At 48.1% G+C, this 16,333-nt stretch overlaps 1 pseudogene; it reads left to right on the top strand.

Moving 5' to 3' along the window:
• Positions 1-464: 464 nt before the first annotated feature.
• Positions 465-16,333, top strand: part of LOC133361256 (zinc finger protein 208-like) — a 74,910-nt pseudogene continuing 59,041 nt past the window's right edge.

Below are 16,333 nucleotides of genomic sequence, written 5' to 3'. Positions count from 1 at the left end.
CGCCCGGCCGCCTTTGTCTCCCTAGTGGCTTTGTTTACACACCGCACCGGGTACTCGTTTGAGGCTAAGTCGAAACTCGCTCTCTTTCTGTCAACAAACTTGAACTCTGACCCCGCTCTCTGACGTCACCGCTCAGCGTGACCTCATCGGCGTCAAACGCCAGGGGGAGGTGTTCCTCGCTAGTGACGTCATGTCACCCACCCCCGACCACCGCGCTCTTGAGCGTGACGTCACCGCTTGCCAATCCTTATTTGGGCAAAGCCACGCCCGGTACGTGGCGGCTCATTAACATAATTTATTCGTGAAAGCCGTCGCGAGTTGAGAGCCGCTCATTGGGGGAGGGGAGTGTCATCGTACCCCGCAAGTGACGTCATGTCACCTGCTGCCGCGTGACGTCGCGAGGGACCAGGAAGTTGCCGCTCCGCCCGTGAACTGAAATCCGAGGTGAGAAATCCTCATCGCTGTAGTGGTGGTGGTTGTTGTTGTTGTGGATGTGGTGGTGGTTGTGGATGTGGTGGTGGTTGTTGTGGTTGTTGTTGTTGTTTATTGAGGTAGAGCCTCGCTCTCTCTCTCGTAGGGATGTTAATTGAGTAGCAGCGAGCATGGAAGCGATGTCCAGGTTGGAACTTATCAACGTGGGGCCTTGCCTCCTGCCCTCGCCTGATCGCGTTTGCTTCAAATCTCTCGCTAAAGTTTAATTTCTCTTCACCTGGCTCGCAACTTTGTAACTTTGTTTTACTTTATATATTCTCAGTTTTTTTTTTCTTTTTTTACCAGGCCAAGCCCGCTTGAGCTGCTATACCGCTCTTGTTTTCAGAAGTGACCTGCCCACAACAGCAACAAGGTGAGGCTCGTCAACACGTGGTGGTGTTCACTCTGGACGCGTGGCGGTGTTTACTCTAGACGCGTGGTGGTGTTCACTCTAGACGTGTGGCGGTGTTCACTATAGACGCGTGGCGGTGTTCACTCTGGACGCGTGGTGGTGATCACTCTAGACGCGTGGCGGTGTTTACTCTAGACGCGTGGTGGTGTTCACTCTAGACGTGTGGCGGTGTTCACTATAGACGCGTGGTGGTGTTCACTATAGACGCGTGGTGGTGTTCACTCTAGACGCGTGGCGGTGTTCACTCTAGACGCGTGGCGGTGTTCACTCTAGACGCGTGGCGGTGTTCACTCTGGACGCGTGGTGGTGTTCATTCTAGACGCGTGGCGGTGTTCACTCTAGATGCGTGGTGGTGTTCACTATAGACGCGTGGCGGTGTTCACTCTAGACGCGTGGTGGTGTTCACTCTGGACGCGTGGCGGTGTTCACTATAGACGCGTGGTGGTGTTCACTATAGACGCGTGGCGGTGTTCACTCTAGACGCGTGGTGGTGTTCACTCTGGACGCGTGGTGGTGTTCACTCTAGACGCGTGGTGGTGTTCACTCTGGACGCGTGGCGGTGTTCACTCTGGACGCGTGGTGGTGTTCACTCTAGACGCGTGGTGGTGTTCACTCTAGACGCGTGGCGGTGTTCACTCTGGACGCGTGGTGGTGTTCACTCTAGACGCGTGGCGGTGTTCACTCTAGACGCGTGGCGGTGTTCACTCTGGACGCGTGGTGGTGTTCACTCTAGACGCGTGGTGGTGTTCGCTCTAGACGCGTGGCGGTGTTCACTCTAGACGCGTGGTGGTGTTCGCTCTAGACGCGTGGCGGTGTTCACTCTCTGCATGTGGAGTGGGGACAACCGGGAGATCCGGAGGGAAATCCACACGACCACGGGGAGAGAGAGAGAGAGACACGTAAGCTCCAAATATACAGCAGGCGTCAGGGTTGGGATCGAACCCACGACTTCCTATATGCCAGGACAGGTAGTTAACATCTCACCACAGAGAGAGAGACATGCAGCCTCGGCTGTGTTGGTTGATCCTCAATGAATTACTTGGTGGAGTGAGGAAGCATTCATACTGAGCGGATGAAGGTTGCCAGGCATGGGTCTGGACACGCCACCACCTGTGAACCATGTCACTGAAAAACCCTGAAAATTTGATTCTTGTAAGAAAGAAAAAAGCTGAAAGAAATCAATTTAACTAAATCGGATGTTTTTCACTGAAGGAAATTTAATCTTAACCCACTTCGACGTAAGGTCGATTTTTGCAACTCGGGAAGGGAAAGATGTGGCAAGCTGAAAATAGTCACGTTCACTTAGACATTCCAGACAGCATAAGTTGTGCAAATTTAATGATGCTAGAGCTCAGCGTTGGAGAGTTTTTGGTGCTTCACACAAACAAACAGATGTAATTTCTGCTTCATATTTAAGATAGCAGTTGTACCTGTTCTTCACACGGATATGTATTGAAACTCGAGAAGCCAATGGCTTCATCGGCCAGGAGCGAAGCGCCACCTAAAATCTCCCGGCACGCTGTTAACAGCTCTAGAAGTACGGCGCACGAAGGGCCATATGGTAGGGGTAAGCGTTGCAGAGCGCTTAACTCAGGTGTGTTGCGGGTTGACGCCACACACTCCATGGTCATTTCTCCCCCCCCCCCCTCCCAAAATACAAGTCTATTTTTTATAGTTTTTACATTGTGTACAGTATGGAACCTACCCACATGCCAAATTTCAAGTGTGTTGCATGTTGGGAAGTATGCTAAACATTTCGAACAGACACACGTATCCACACATTTCCCTTTTATATATAGATAGACTAGCTTTACTACCCGGCTTCGCCCGTGACTTGGATTCTTGTCTTGGATTAAAACAGTGCCTACGTGGAGTGTTTGGGGGGGGGGGGGTGACGTCAGCAAGCACACTGCGTAACGCTGCCGCTTGCGGGTGTGACATCACAGATGTGATGACAGATGTGATGTCACCGCTCACTTGCGTGCAAAATAAATGCATTACAGTGATCCCTCGTTTATCGCGGTTAATGGGGACCGGAACCCCTCGTGATAGGTGAAAATCCACGAAGTAGGATTGGCCCCCCTAGGAATTTCCGTATATGTGTGTGTGGGTACCAGAATGTTTAAAATATGTATATTTATACTTTATATATATATTTTACTTAAATCTATTTAATTATAAAACCTTAATATTATACATTCTCTCTCTCTCTCATACGATACGTATTATGGTGTTCTACACTCACCGGTTAATTTCGAACACAACACTAAGATACGCGAGACACAGTTGACAGCGTGAACGAGAGTGGCGAGATACAACAAGGGAAGAAGCTGGGAGAGGATGCGATGATGCGCAGCCAATCAGCTCACGGGATGCTGTACATCCACTCGTGCTCTCATTCGTCGCTCTCGCGCCGGGAACCAATCACGTGCCTTGTCTGAGTGCCCGTGGGTATGTACAAAGCCTCTGAGAGAGTTTCTCTCATTGTCTGGCATCCTGGGAAACCGTTTCTCGCGGGCATCACGATGAAACAATGCTGCTTTCCGGAATACGGCTGCCGATATGGCGGTATTTTTTAATTTAAAATTTTCGATGAATATTTTTGAAAAATCCGCGATGCACTGAGGCCGCGAAACTTGAACCGTGAAGTGGCGAGGGATTACTGTTTTGCGCCCCCGCCCCCTCCCCAAAATACAAAAGTCTATTTTTATACTTTTAGCATTGTGTACAGTCTGGAAGCTAACCACATGCCAAATTTCAAGTTTGTTGCATGTCGGGAAGTATGCTAAACATTTCGAACAGACATTCACAAACTTCCCTTTTTTATATATAGATAAATCAGCATTTTGCGACCGCCACCGTGTGGCATATTATTATGTGCCAGGGACTCTTGAGAGGACAACAGTCCAAGTCCATAATTTGCAATAAGTAACAACAAAGCAGTTACAAGCGACTCGCAGAATTGTGCGCAGTTGCGTATACAGTACACGGCTTCCCTGAAGGCAAACACCTTCAGCGAGCGCGATGCCGATCACACACGTCGAATAAAAAGCAAGGGACAAGTCCTTACTAATAACTCTTTACTAACAACGCCTTACTAACAACTATCATTACAGTGATACCTCGGTTCACGAACTTAATTCGTGAACTGACTCTGGTCGTGAACCGAATTGGTCGTGAACCGAGGCACATTTTCCCATAGGGTTCAATGTGAATCCGGTTAATTCGTTCTGACCTTTTTTTTTGGTTTTTGAAGCACAAAAATATGAAACAAATGACAATACACATTACTGTAGTACTGTACAGTATAGTAATGTATAGAGAGAGAACACTAACCTTGCTTGAGATGACTTCTGGCATGGAGAAAGGCTGTTGGGAGGCGGGTGGGAGACAGTAAGCACTCAAACGGGTGAACTGTACAATACAGTAAGTACAGTATTGTACAGTACAGTAGTACAGTACAGTACTGTATGTGCTAAAAAGCACACCAAAAATCAAAAAGTCACTGAAAGTGTCTTCAGAGTACTCACAGTACTTCTTTCTGTGTCTCTGCTTCTCTCCACGATCTTCCTACAGGAAGTCACGACCATGTGACAGCCTGGAATTAGCATAAAAATGGCCGCTGCTCCTGTTCGTGAACCGAAGCGGAGTTCGTTAACCGGAGCATATTTTTATGAAATTTTCTGTTCGTGAACCGAGTTGTTCGTGAACCGAAGCGTTCGTGAACCGAGGTATCACTGTATTTCTAGATTTGAAGCTTTCGTGACTGCAAGGATTCATACTCTTAGGTTTTTTCAGTCAAGTCACGTAGGTAAAAGATTAAGTAAAATAATAATAAATGAAAATAAATCAATTAAAATCACGATGCTTCGGAGGCAACACAAGCCTCCTTCATCAGGTGTCAAAAGGCACAGCAAAATAACTGTAGTGGGAGTTATTTGTAATGGGGCATTTAATATATAGGGTAAGAGGAGGGGGGAGGAGCCAAGGGGGACGGGTGCAGGATGGGGGGGGGGGGGTTGCAGTGTGGGTGGAGCCAGGAATGTGAAAATAGTAAAACGTTGTAGGAAGGTGAAAATAGTAAAACGGCGTCTAAATAGTCATTGGAGGGAGGACGAAGTGTAGGATGGGGGAGTGGGGGGTTTGGATGTGGGTGGAGCCAGGAAGGTGAAGGTGGAACTTAAAGACGGCGTCACGGATGGTGGAGGAGGGACGCAGAGCGGGGGGAGTGGCGATTTAAGTTTAACATGGTTAATCACATCTTTCCAATGATTGCTCAATTTGAATCCATCTTCTCGGGTGAAGTTATGTCTGTGTTTGTATATCTGTATGGCTTCATGGACAAATTTTTGGTGGTATCCAGCCGGCTTGCAGAGTACCTTCGTATCGGAGAAAACGATATCATGATCACCCACAGCATTGTAACAATGATTGGCAATGGCTGAAGAATTTGTTCTGCCATGTTTCAAATCTGATTTGTTTTCGTGAATTCGGTCCGAAATATGTCGTTTCGTCTCCCCAATATACAAGTCCCCGCAGGGACAACTCAATTTGTAAACACCGGGGTACTGTAAGTCCGGAATGACATCCTTTACGGATGGGATCAGATCCCGAATTTTATGTACTGTACTGAATCGGACTTGGATCTTATGTTTGTTTAGAATTTTGGAGATCTTTTTGGTCACGCCTGCTATGTATGGCAACGTGACAGTTTTGATCGGAGTTTCAAGTGGTTGTTTCTGTATGGTGGGAGAAACAGCTTGGCGGATAGTGCGGACAGAGTATCCGTTCATCTTGAGGGCCAAATGTACATGTTTCAGTTCACTGGCCAGGTGGTGTTGGTCAGAGATGCAATGAGCTTTCTGGTATAGTGTTTTGATGAGAGAATTCTTTTGAGCCGGATGGTGGTGGGAATCAGGTTTCAAGTAGGAATCTGTATGGGTGGCCTTCCTGTAAACACAATGTCCCAAGGATCCATCAGATCTCCTCTCAAACAGAACATCCAAGAATGGTAGTTTGCCATCTTTCTCCACTTCCATGGTGAATTTGATGGATGGGTGTCTGGAAATGATGTGGTCCAGAAAATGGTTCAATGCTGGGAGGCCATGTGGCCAAATGACGAAAGTGTCATCCACATATATCTTCCACAGGGAAGGACGCAGAGTGGACGTCTGGATAGCATCTGATTCAAACTTTTCCATGAACACATTGGCTATCACTGGTGACAAGGGGGAGCCCATGGGGGTACCCTCATTCTGTTTGTAGAAGGTGCCATTCCAGGTAAAGTAAGTGTTGGTGAGGCAATGCCTAACCAGCGCAGGTACATCCGAGTTCAGTCCATGTTGGACCAAGTCTTCGATTATTGTTAAGGTGTCAGGAACTGGGACTTTGGTAAACAGAGATACCACATCAAAACTGACGAGGATATCGTCAGGAGACAGTACCATGTCCTTGACCATAGAGACCAATTGGGTTGAGTTAAGTACTGCTGTCGAGGTCTTGCCAGTGAAGGGGAGCAGAGTATCTGATAGTAAACGGGCCAGTTTGTAGGTAGGAGAGTTGATTGTACACTATGGGTCGTAGTGGGGAGCCTTCTTTATAGATCTTGGGAAGACCATAGAATCTGGGAGGTCTTGCAGCCGAGGGTTTTAAAAAGGGACGTTTGGTTGGTTCGATTAGGGACGTCGAACTCGTGATGATCTTGTTGGTCTTTGTCGTTAGGCTGTTAGTAGGATCCTACTAACAGCCTAACGACAAAAACCAACAAGATCGAACCAACCAAACGTCTTTTACGAGGATTCATGTCTGCATTTACCACAATACTTGCAGTCAAATGCAAACAAAACACACTATGATAATATATGCATTGTCCTTGAAACTGATTGGTCCACTACAAGGGACGGCTTTTTTTGAGCCTTGACCCAATTGGTGCTCGACCAGAGGACGCCAATTGGTGCTCGACCAGAGGACGCCAAAAGGCGTACAGCTCACACATTATCATAGTGTGTTTTTGCGGTTGGGGGTTGTGAGGGGTCCTACGATCCCTCGCAAACACTCCCAATGGCCGGGGGGGCTACGGACGTACTGGCCTGCAACGGCAGACATGCAGACCTCGGTGAGGGACTCTGGGGTCACCCGCGTCCCTCACGGAGGTCCGCACCTCGGCTGAGAAACGTATATAAGGCAGACCTCTGGAGAGGTCCTGGCAGTTGAAGACGACCAGTTGAAGCAAGAAGACCTGCTAGAATAGGACCCTGGACCCCTAGCTTCACCGTCTTTTTAAGGGCCAAAGCTCTGTGAGGCCAGTGGTGGACCCTGGGTCTCCCATAGGATATTATAGCCAGAGGACCTGGAGCACAGCCGGTGCAGGCATGTTACGTAGGAGGCGTATAATATACAGAGTGGAAGTACTCGAGATAAACTGTACGAGGAGTTGATGTTTAGTAGTTAGGGCGCGTGTATATAATAAAGACGTGCCCCCAACAAAGTGTCTCCGGAGAAAACACGACACAGAAATGAATCCTCGTAAGGTTTCAGTTTTGTTGCCAGAAAAAAGGGGAAAACTCCTATTATTAACTCCTATCATTTTTCATTGCTGGAGGGTTTGCCCCCCTCCCTACCTTAAACTGCTGGCTCCGCCCCTGAGTGTGTGACAGTGTCAAGTTTGTATTTGCAGTAAAGTCTATTAATTCTATTGAGCACGGAGGTTATATCAAAACGGTAGTTTATTTTTGTTTTCCTCTGGAAGTCTTTGTAAGATTGGAGTCAGGAAGTTATCACAGCACACGTGCAGCTGAAGTCGGAACTTCATACCAGCATTCAAGGACATCTATGCCTGGCTTCACACCTCTAAGTTGCAATTGAACATTAATTTATGCATTTGTGCATAACACAAATAGTATTTTTTTCAACACCCTTTGCTATGTCAGCTGAATTTAGCTTTCATAAATAGTAATTTTGAAGCCAGACAGCCGAAATCGTATGCTCGGTGTTTTGGGTTAACATTCATTTTGAAGATACTAGGGCTTCCAGGCATGTTTATAACCATTTGCCCTCTCATTGTGTGCCATAACAGCCCGTGTGATGAATTTGGGACACTTTTTCACTATCATGAATATATGTATAAGTATAGACGTGTAAGTCACGTGTGACTATATATATGCATTGATACTGATGTGTAGATGGTGTGGATATATTTTTCTGTCTGCAGCTGTCGCTTCCTCTGCAGAATTGGTCTGATGGAGCAAAGGCACTCGGCGCGGCTCGGTGCAAAAAGGCAACAATGCGACCTGCGTGCCAAGAGCACAGATCGTACTGAACATTTGACACAGCACCAGAGAACTCACACAGCAGAGAAACCCGTCAAGTGCAGTGTGTGTGGGAAAACGTTTGCACAGTCATCTACTCTTGTAAAACACCAGAGAACACACACAGGAGAGAAACCCTTCAAGTGCAGTGTGTGTGGTAAGGCGTTTGCAAAGTCATCTACTCTTGTTATACACCAGAGAACACACACAGGAGAAAAACCCTTCAAGTGCAGTGTGTGTGGGAAGGCGTTTACACATTCATCTACTCTTGTAAAACACCAGAGAACACACACGGGAGAGAAACCCTTCAAGTGCGGTGTGTGTGGGAAGGCGTTTGCACTTTTAGCTACTCTTGTAGATCACCAGAGAACACACACGGGAGAGAAACCCTTCAAGTGCAGTGTGTGTGGGAAGGCGTTTGCACAGTCATCTGCTCTTTTAAAACACAAGAGAACCCACACGGGAGATAAACCCTTCAAGTGCAGTGTGTGTAGGAAGGGGTTTCAACAGTCATCTACTCTTGTAATACACCAGAGAACACACACAGCAGATAAACCCTTCAAGTGCAGTGTGTGTGGGAAGGCATTTGCAAAGTCATCTACTCTTGTTATACACCAGAGAACACACACGGGAGAGAAACCCTTCAAGTGCAGAGTGTGTGAGAAGGCGTTTACACGGTCATCTACTCGTGAAGCACACCAGACAACACACACGGGAGAGAAACCCTTCAAGTGCAGTGTGTGTGGGAATGCGTTTTCACGGTCATCTGTTCTTGTAATACACCAGAGAACCCACACGGGAGATAAACCCTTCAAGTGCGGTGTGTGTGGGAAGGCGTTTGCACATTCATCTACTCTTGCAGAACACCAGAGAACACACACAGGAGAGAAACCCTTCAAGTGCAGTGTGTGTGGGAAGGCGTTTGCACAGTCATCTGCTCTTGTAAAACACCAGAGAACACACACGGGAGAAAAACCCTTCAAGTGTGGTGTGTGTGAGAAGGCGTTTGCACGGTCATCTACTCTTGTAGAACACCAGAGAATACACACGGCAGAGAAACCCTTCAAGTGCAGTGTGTTTGGGAAGACGTTTACACTTTCACCAAATCTTCAAAGACACCAGAGAACACACAAGCATCACAATATCCACAAGGAGTGGAGTCTGAAATCAGCTTGTGAAAGTCAAAGTGATGCAATGAGTCCATCCCTCGTGAAACAAGAACCGGAAGAAAATCCCAGCTTGGATACTTTGAAAGGTATCGAGGTGAAACGTGAAGATGTGAAGGTGAAATGTGAAGAAGTGATGGTGAAGAGCGAAGAAGTGAAGGTAAAATGTGAAGATGAAGATTCAACTCCAAAATCGGACCTTCACATCGATGGAGGCAACGTGAAGCAGGAGGAGAATTCTCACTTTGAGGCAGAGCGAGGCAACTCCCAGCAGTTTGTGGAAGTGGAGGTGTGGGTTGACTTCCTCCGAGACAATAGAAAGTCAAATGGAGACCCGGGAGATGTGTAAGCTTGAGACGATGTCGCTCCAATAGACGCACCTTTGTCACAGGCTTTTAATGACAAGAATGTTAAGTTGAACACTCGGTTCCTAGGTTCAACCTGCAGGGTAAGAGCGGCCAGTTATCGTGGACCTGTGTGTTGGGTACATTTCTAACCAGGAGCGAGAGCCAATAAGCTCCCAAGCATTCACTGTTATAAATTGCATTTATATGGTGCTTACTTAATCGCCTCGGCAACTCGGAGTTTTGTATCGTATCTCGTTTCAAACACTCGAAGAGCACCCCCAAGTAGCAGCTGCCCCTGTGTGGCACAAGGTGGTGGCCCTGCACCGGCCTGCATGTAGACAAGAGCCTGTCAGTAGAGGGCGATGGTTGATGTGGCATCTTGGTTGTGGAGTTTGTAGGTAATGTTTGGAATTTGCTCAATTTTGACCCAGACACCAGCATTTGTTTTGAATGGCGTAATAGTATTAGTTAAAATGATTGTCAATAATTTAGAATGAATACTTGTCTGATGGTGTGCGTACATGTAACATTTTGTCTATAAGGGTCAAACATTGAATAAGTGATGTTAGGACAAAGTTTGTGTTTTGCAAGTAACCTGTACAGATCACTCGGGTGAGACTCATTGTTCTTGTGATACAGGTCAAAGGGTACTTTTGTGTTTTCAAGAAGCATCTGCCTCTGGAGCAACTCATTGTCTTTTAAATAGCGAGCACGCTCGGATCATTAATCAGTTACAAGGCATACCAATTAAAAGTTACACGAAAAGGAGGAACATTCTCTACAACACGAATTATAATTTTGTATTATGTGTTGACATACATTTTGTCGAATTAGGACAAGAAATGGTCCTTGCTGATTGTAAAGTGACGAAAAAAATTGCACACGAGCGACGCATCCCCGCAAGCTCTCTATCCTCTGTTTTGAAGTTTGAAAATGAAACAACTTTGAATTGTATTATGTTTTGAATTAGATAAATGTACTTCATTAAAAGCTTATTCATTGAAAACGATATTTCGTGTGAATTTTCTCTCGTCGTGAAGTAGATGGACTTGCTGGGGGTTCGGTTCGATGCGGACTTTCACCTGGTTGGGATCGCGGGATCGAGATGAGGCGACAGAGCTGGCCGTGCGATAAGACCGCCGTCTGCAGATCGATTCCAACGCGATCGAACATCTGTCCCTGCCCCTCCGTCGTTCATGCAGGGGGCACGTAGGTTTGCAGCGCCCCCTGCATGAAAACGACGGAACGTGCAGCGTTCGTCACGAAGTTGTGCATAAGCGCCATAACAAGGCGCTGTACGCTGACCTGCCACCACGTTCACGGGTCAACAGGGGGCAGCCGAGAGAGCGAGGTGCGTAGGGGTCGACCAAAGGTTAAGCCCCCGGCCCCCCACCGTGACCGGAGACGACCACCCCTGACCCCCCACTCGTCCCTTTGGCCCCTTAAGATAAGACCTTTCAGAAGGTTCTGGGAGGGGGGGGGGGGAGTTCAGGAGGGGAAGGGTGACCCCGACCTGGGGATAAAAGGCCGGCCCTCTGGACGGGCAGGGCAGTGTTCACAAACTCAAGCCTGAAGACATCCGAAGACCTGAAGACTGGACCAGCACCCGGGGACCCTCAACCGAGGCTCTTGTCAGAGCCGGGTTGTAGCGGACCAGAGGTGAGCTCCAGTACCCTGGCTGGGACGGGTCGTCCAGTCTTCCCTGAACGCCGGGCTCAGGGACCTGTGGGTGGCAGAGCCCGGAGTGTGCAGGCTGCGATAGAAGGGAGGCTGTCACTCCCGTAGGCTATCGGGTGGAAGGGGCCGTACCCCTTCGTGTTACAGTCGTGTGTCGAGCCGAGTTCGAAAGAGTTATAATAAACGCGTTGCCTCAACCAGATGTCTCCGTGTGGTTAGTTAAGGACACAACACTTATATAAAAGAGTATAGCCAGTGGGTTTTCAAAGTACCTTCGTTTTACAGAAATCAATTTAGCGTGAGCCCACCGCATTAAAACAATGGTCAGCTGAGCGGGGCGAGCCACGGTGGGGGGAGGGGGGGTCACCTCATCTTTGTCACAGGCTGTAGCTCACGTGACTTATGCCGCGGCAATGTCTGGATGTTTTCGCCTGAGGACGACTGCTCGTGTTGCGATCGAAACGTCGTGATTTATTATTGTATTTTTTCTACCTACGTGACTTTACTGAAAGAACCAAAGAGGATGAAAGACGTCTTGTCTGCTGATCTGGAGTCAACGACTGTCAGTAGCAGCAGGCTCCCGTTCAACTCCCACGGCTACACGCCACTCAAACTTGCTCCTAACACACAAAGACAAACATCCCCCGTGTAGACTGGACAGAATGTCAGGGCAAGTGCTGTTAGCGAGCACCTAACACAAACAGAAAGATCCCCCGTATAGCCTGCACAGAATGTTGTGGCAAGTGCTGTTAGTGAGCACCTAAGACAAAGACCCCCCATATAGCCTGGACAGACTGTAGGGGCAAGTGCTGTTAGCGAGCACCTAACACAAACAGAAAGATCCCCCATATAGCCTTAACAGTTTCATTTTCATGTATTTGGTATAGCCCTGTGAGCCATTCGGCTCTTGAATCGGGTGCAACTGCAACAAATAAAAAACAAAAACATGAACTAGAAAACATCTCAAAGTGAATATGCGCAAACAGAAAAATCCATGGAAAAACTGCAAAGTCTTCCAGAAAAAAGCACCGTACACCAACGCTGTGCAAAAATCCCATTGGGATGCCAGTCAAACAACAACAACAACCACAAGACAACTTAGATTAAAGCCATCATTCTAACTCCGTACTACAACAAACATGGCTAAACCAAAAATATTTTTGAAATCACCAAAATAAAGCCATAAGCAATGTAACAGTGATCATTGTAACTGTGACGGAAATTTCACAATAAACGACAAAAAACATGTTCCACCAAATTTCTATTTAAAGCTTTCGTGACTTCAGAGATTCATCTTCTTGGTTCTTTCGGTTAAGCCACGTATAATGGAAATAATAAAATAATAAAAATAAAACATTATAAAATAATTCTCACGACATTTCGGCCATAACGCAAGCAGCCGTCCTCAGGCGAAGAACAAGTCTGTCAGAAAGACAGCGTCTGAATGAACACCACCAGGCTTGGCAGCGTATATTTAAGCTGGGTTGGAGGGGGAAGAGCGCTTTGACAAATGATTTTGCATATCAAGAGAAGTATGTGATTAGTACTACTTATGCCCGTGCATTATGCAGAATTAGCAGCATCAAAGTGAGGGGATAGGGGTAGCATTAATAAAGGGAAGGAGTGTTAATAGTATGTAGCTGCAGTAACTAAAACCACCACGTAAACAACTAAAGTATAAACTACATAGTATCATCAGTATCTTAAACAACTACGCTGGTTTGGTCGTCTGCGTGCGTATCTGGACGTTAATTTATTTCCGGACCCGCCCAAACAGCTAGCTCTGATTCGTCGATAAAAATTAATAAAACAGCCGGCAAAAAGCCACAGCTCACTTTCATTCGACAAATATAAATAAATAAACCTGCCGCACAACAGCGTCTCTTCGGTCAACAATTGCACCTACTTTCACACAACACCATATTCACAGTGATGGTCGCAACGCAAAATCTACTGTAGGTACAGTGTTGCTGTTGCACCCGCCGAACACTGCGTTCTGGTGGCGATATCTCCCCAACGAAGAACGTCCGTGGCTGCAACCAAGAACCCTCCACTAATCAGATAGCCACATACATTTTCAATTCCAGAACTTTCAATAAAATCTGTTCATTATTGGTGGGGTTCGGTTCGACGGCCCAGTGGACAAAACTGACCACTCTTTCGTACGCAGCTCCATCAATATTACGCCCATTCCCTTGAAACCACTGTGCTTAATCTTTAATTGGGCCGAAATAAGTGTGTGCAAAGTGGCCCTGCACAGTTCCCCGCCCTACATATCAAACCAGCGCTCAAGAAATTCTGTCGGTGTCGCCTTCAATCTCATTGGACTAATTAATTATCCCTTACATTTAATTGCCTCAAAGTGGCCTGCGTGCTTTGTGGCGGCAGCACGCGTCAGTCAGTCAGTCGTATGTTTCCAAACATGCAGAAGCACACAGAAGGTAAGCGCTGTGTGATAGCATAGGTCTGACAAGGTCTGCGCCGCAGTGGTGCAGTGCACTGTGGGCGCAGACCCTGCGCTATGTGAGTGTGGTGTGTATGCAAGTGTGCGAATGGTAGTTACGCTAATATTACGTATGTTTATGTAAATGGACCGCATAACACCGACAAATAACATTTTAGAAATGGTGGAGCGCATATCGATGCTGCGTTACTAATAAAATCAAACAAAACAAACCGCTGCATCTGTAAGTGTGCCAGTGTGCGCTTATGGTGGATAGTGCTGCGTGCGGAAGTGAGGGTCATCTTTGGGTAAAACAAACACTCTGAACGCGCAAGAACATAGCTGGCGGTCGCGTAGGGACTTGGTAGCGAGCAGGGTAGAGGCACTGCGTGTATTATATCTGTCGTCACAACGTCTGTGCGTCAGTCGGGGGGACTTTATCTGCCAGTACCCGTGCGCAACAGTACAGCGACATATATTCTACAGTGCTTCAGATGTCACGGACTGAGAGGCAACGCACTTTACATAGGCTTTCTGTCTAATGCGTCACGTTTGTGTACGCAGACTTCCAGATATCTGACCACAGCCACCACGATTACTACAAGCACTGGTCGTGGAACACGGAGAGGGTGCCTAAGCTGCTCAACTATTTCATACTCACCCTCACCTAGGATAATGCTTCATCCAAATCCCTATAGCAAGCGAAACAGAGACACACGAGAGGAGCTCGAGGACGCTTTGCACAAAAACGATATCGCACATGCAACTCCTGCCGCGACCGAGCCCAAGGAGGTCAAAGATCGTTGCCGCAATCGCCGCCGAATGAAGCGATTTCGGTTGAATAAGCCAAAGTGAGAGCTTTACTTGGGGAATGCTATCGATGAAGGGCGCATAGCAACCAACGCTGGCAACGACACAATGGATCAACCAAGTGATATGCAGGATGTCCTCATGGACGTACACGATCATGTCGTTTCTCCCGGCGACTTCCACGTGGTTCTTTAGGAAGGTAAGCAAGAAGAAGACGACCCTCACTTTGTCATTGCTCGAGCCGCAGGGCGGGAGGATCCACAACTCACACTGGGCCTTCAGGAGTTGCGTCGCCTAAAGCGCAACGAGAAGGATCGCTTGCGACGTGCTGAGCGATCTCCGTTTCAACAAGATGCTGAGCGAGCGCATCGCGCTGCGCTGGAGGCCCAGCGTCGTTCGAGAATGACTGCCGAGAGACTACTGGATGAACGATATCGTCGCAGTGAATCGGAAGCTGAGCGGCGCCGAAGGTTGACGGAACAGCAGCAAGACGAAGAACGACGTCGCCACAATGTGCTGGAAGCGGAGCGCCGCGGGCTGTTGACTGAGGAGGAGCAAGAGGAGGAACGACGTCGCCACAGTGTGCTGGAAGCAGAGCGCCGCGGGAGGTTGACGGAAGAACAGCAGGAGGAAGCGCGTCGACGCCATGCTGAGTTGGAAGCTGAACGTCTCGCCAGGATGACGGAAGAACAACAAGAGGAGATGTGACAGCGCCAGTCCCTACGGCAAATGGAGAGGACAGAAAACGAAGTCGAGGAGACGCTGGAACAGCGACGCGTTCAACGGCGAACCAAGCGCTACAAGGACGCCCTCGCCAACCAAGACGAGTTTGAAGTCTCGAGAGTTTCGGGGAAGAATGTCATCGCAGGAAGACACAAACTACCAGAGCCAACTTCCGTTTGCTCGAAGTGTCGAGCATGGAAGTGGCCGGGCGAGTCTTCGATCACATGCTGCATTGACGGCAAGGTCGCTCTTCCGCCACTCCAGCCTGCCCCGGCCATTTTACGCAAGTGGTACCAAGATGAAGAGTTTCGGAAGCAGATACGCATGTACAATCAAGTGGTTGCATTTACGTCGCTTGGTGCATCTTTCAGCAATCCCCGCTTCGACCCAGTAGCGGAAGATCAAAGTGTCCAAAGGCAGAGAGGCGTGTATACATACCGTATCCAAGGAGCGATGAGCCATTTCTTGGGATCTTTGTTATCATATACGGATCAAGCCGGTCAGACAATGAAGCCCAAGTTTGCGCAGATTTACGTGTACGATCCAGATGTGGAAGCACGAATGGCTCGCCGACAGGGGATTTTTTGTGTCCTCAACAGAGTCGCGCTGTTGGACTTGGAGCACATGATGGAGACGTGCAACCCGTTTGTGCGCGAGTTCCTTACGATGGGTCAGCGGATGAGAAGCATGATCGAAGCCGGCGACAACCCCGTCAACGTCGTGTTTCGCCTGCGTGCCAACAACTATGCGGGACCTCGCACGCACAATCTCCCCACGGCCACGGAGGTTGCTGCTGTGTTGGTTGATGACGGCAACGCGGCGAACAACCGAGACTTGCTTCTCTTCCCACGGTCAGGTGGGCTTTTGCGACTGTTCGAAGCCCATTCCATCTACGATTCACTTCAATGTCCTCTCTGGCTCCCTCTCGGGGAACTGGGTTGGACGTACACGGATGAGTACACGAATGGCGCTACGTA

The sequence above is a fragment of the Lethenteron reissneri genome, chromosome 72 (assembly GCF_015708825.2).
Source record: "Lethenteron reissneri isolate LAM-NWPU_2019-01 chromosome 72, ASM1570882v1, whole genome shotgun sequence".
NCBI lineage: Eukaryota > Metazoa > Chordata > Hyperoartia > Petromyzontiformes > Petromyzontidae > Lethenteron > Lethenteron reissneri.
Note: the sequence above shows the minus strand (reverse complement) of the source record. Positions and strands in the feature narration are given on the sequence as shown.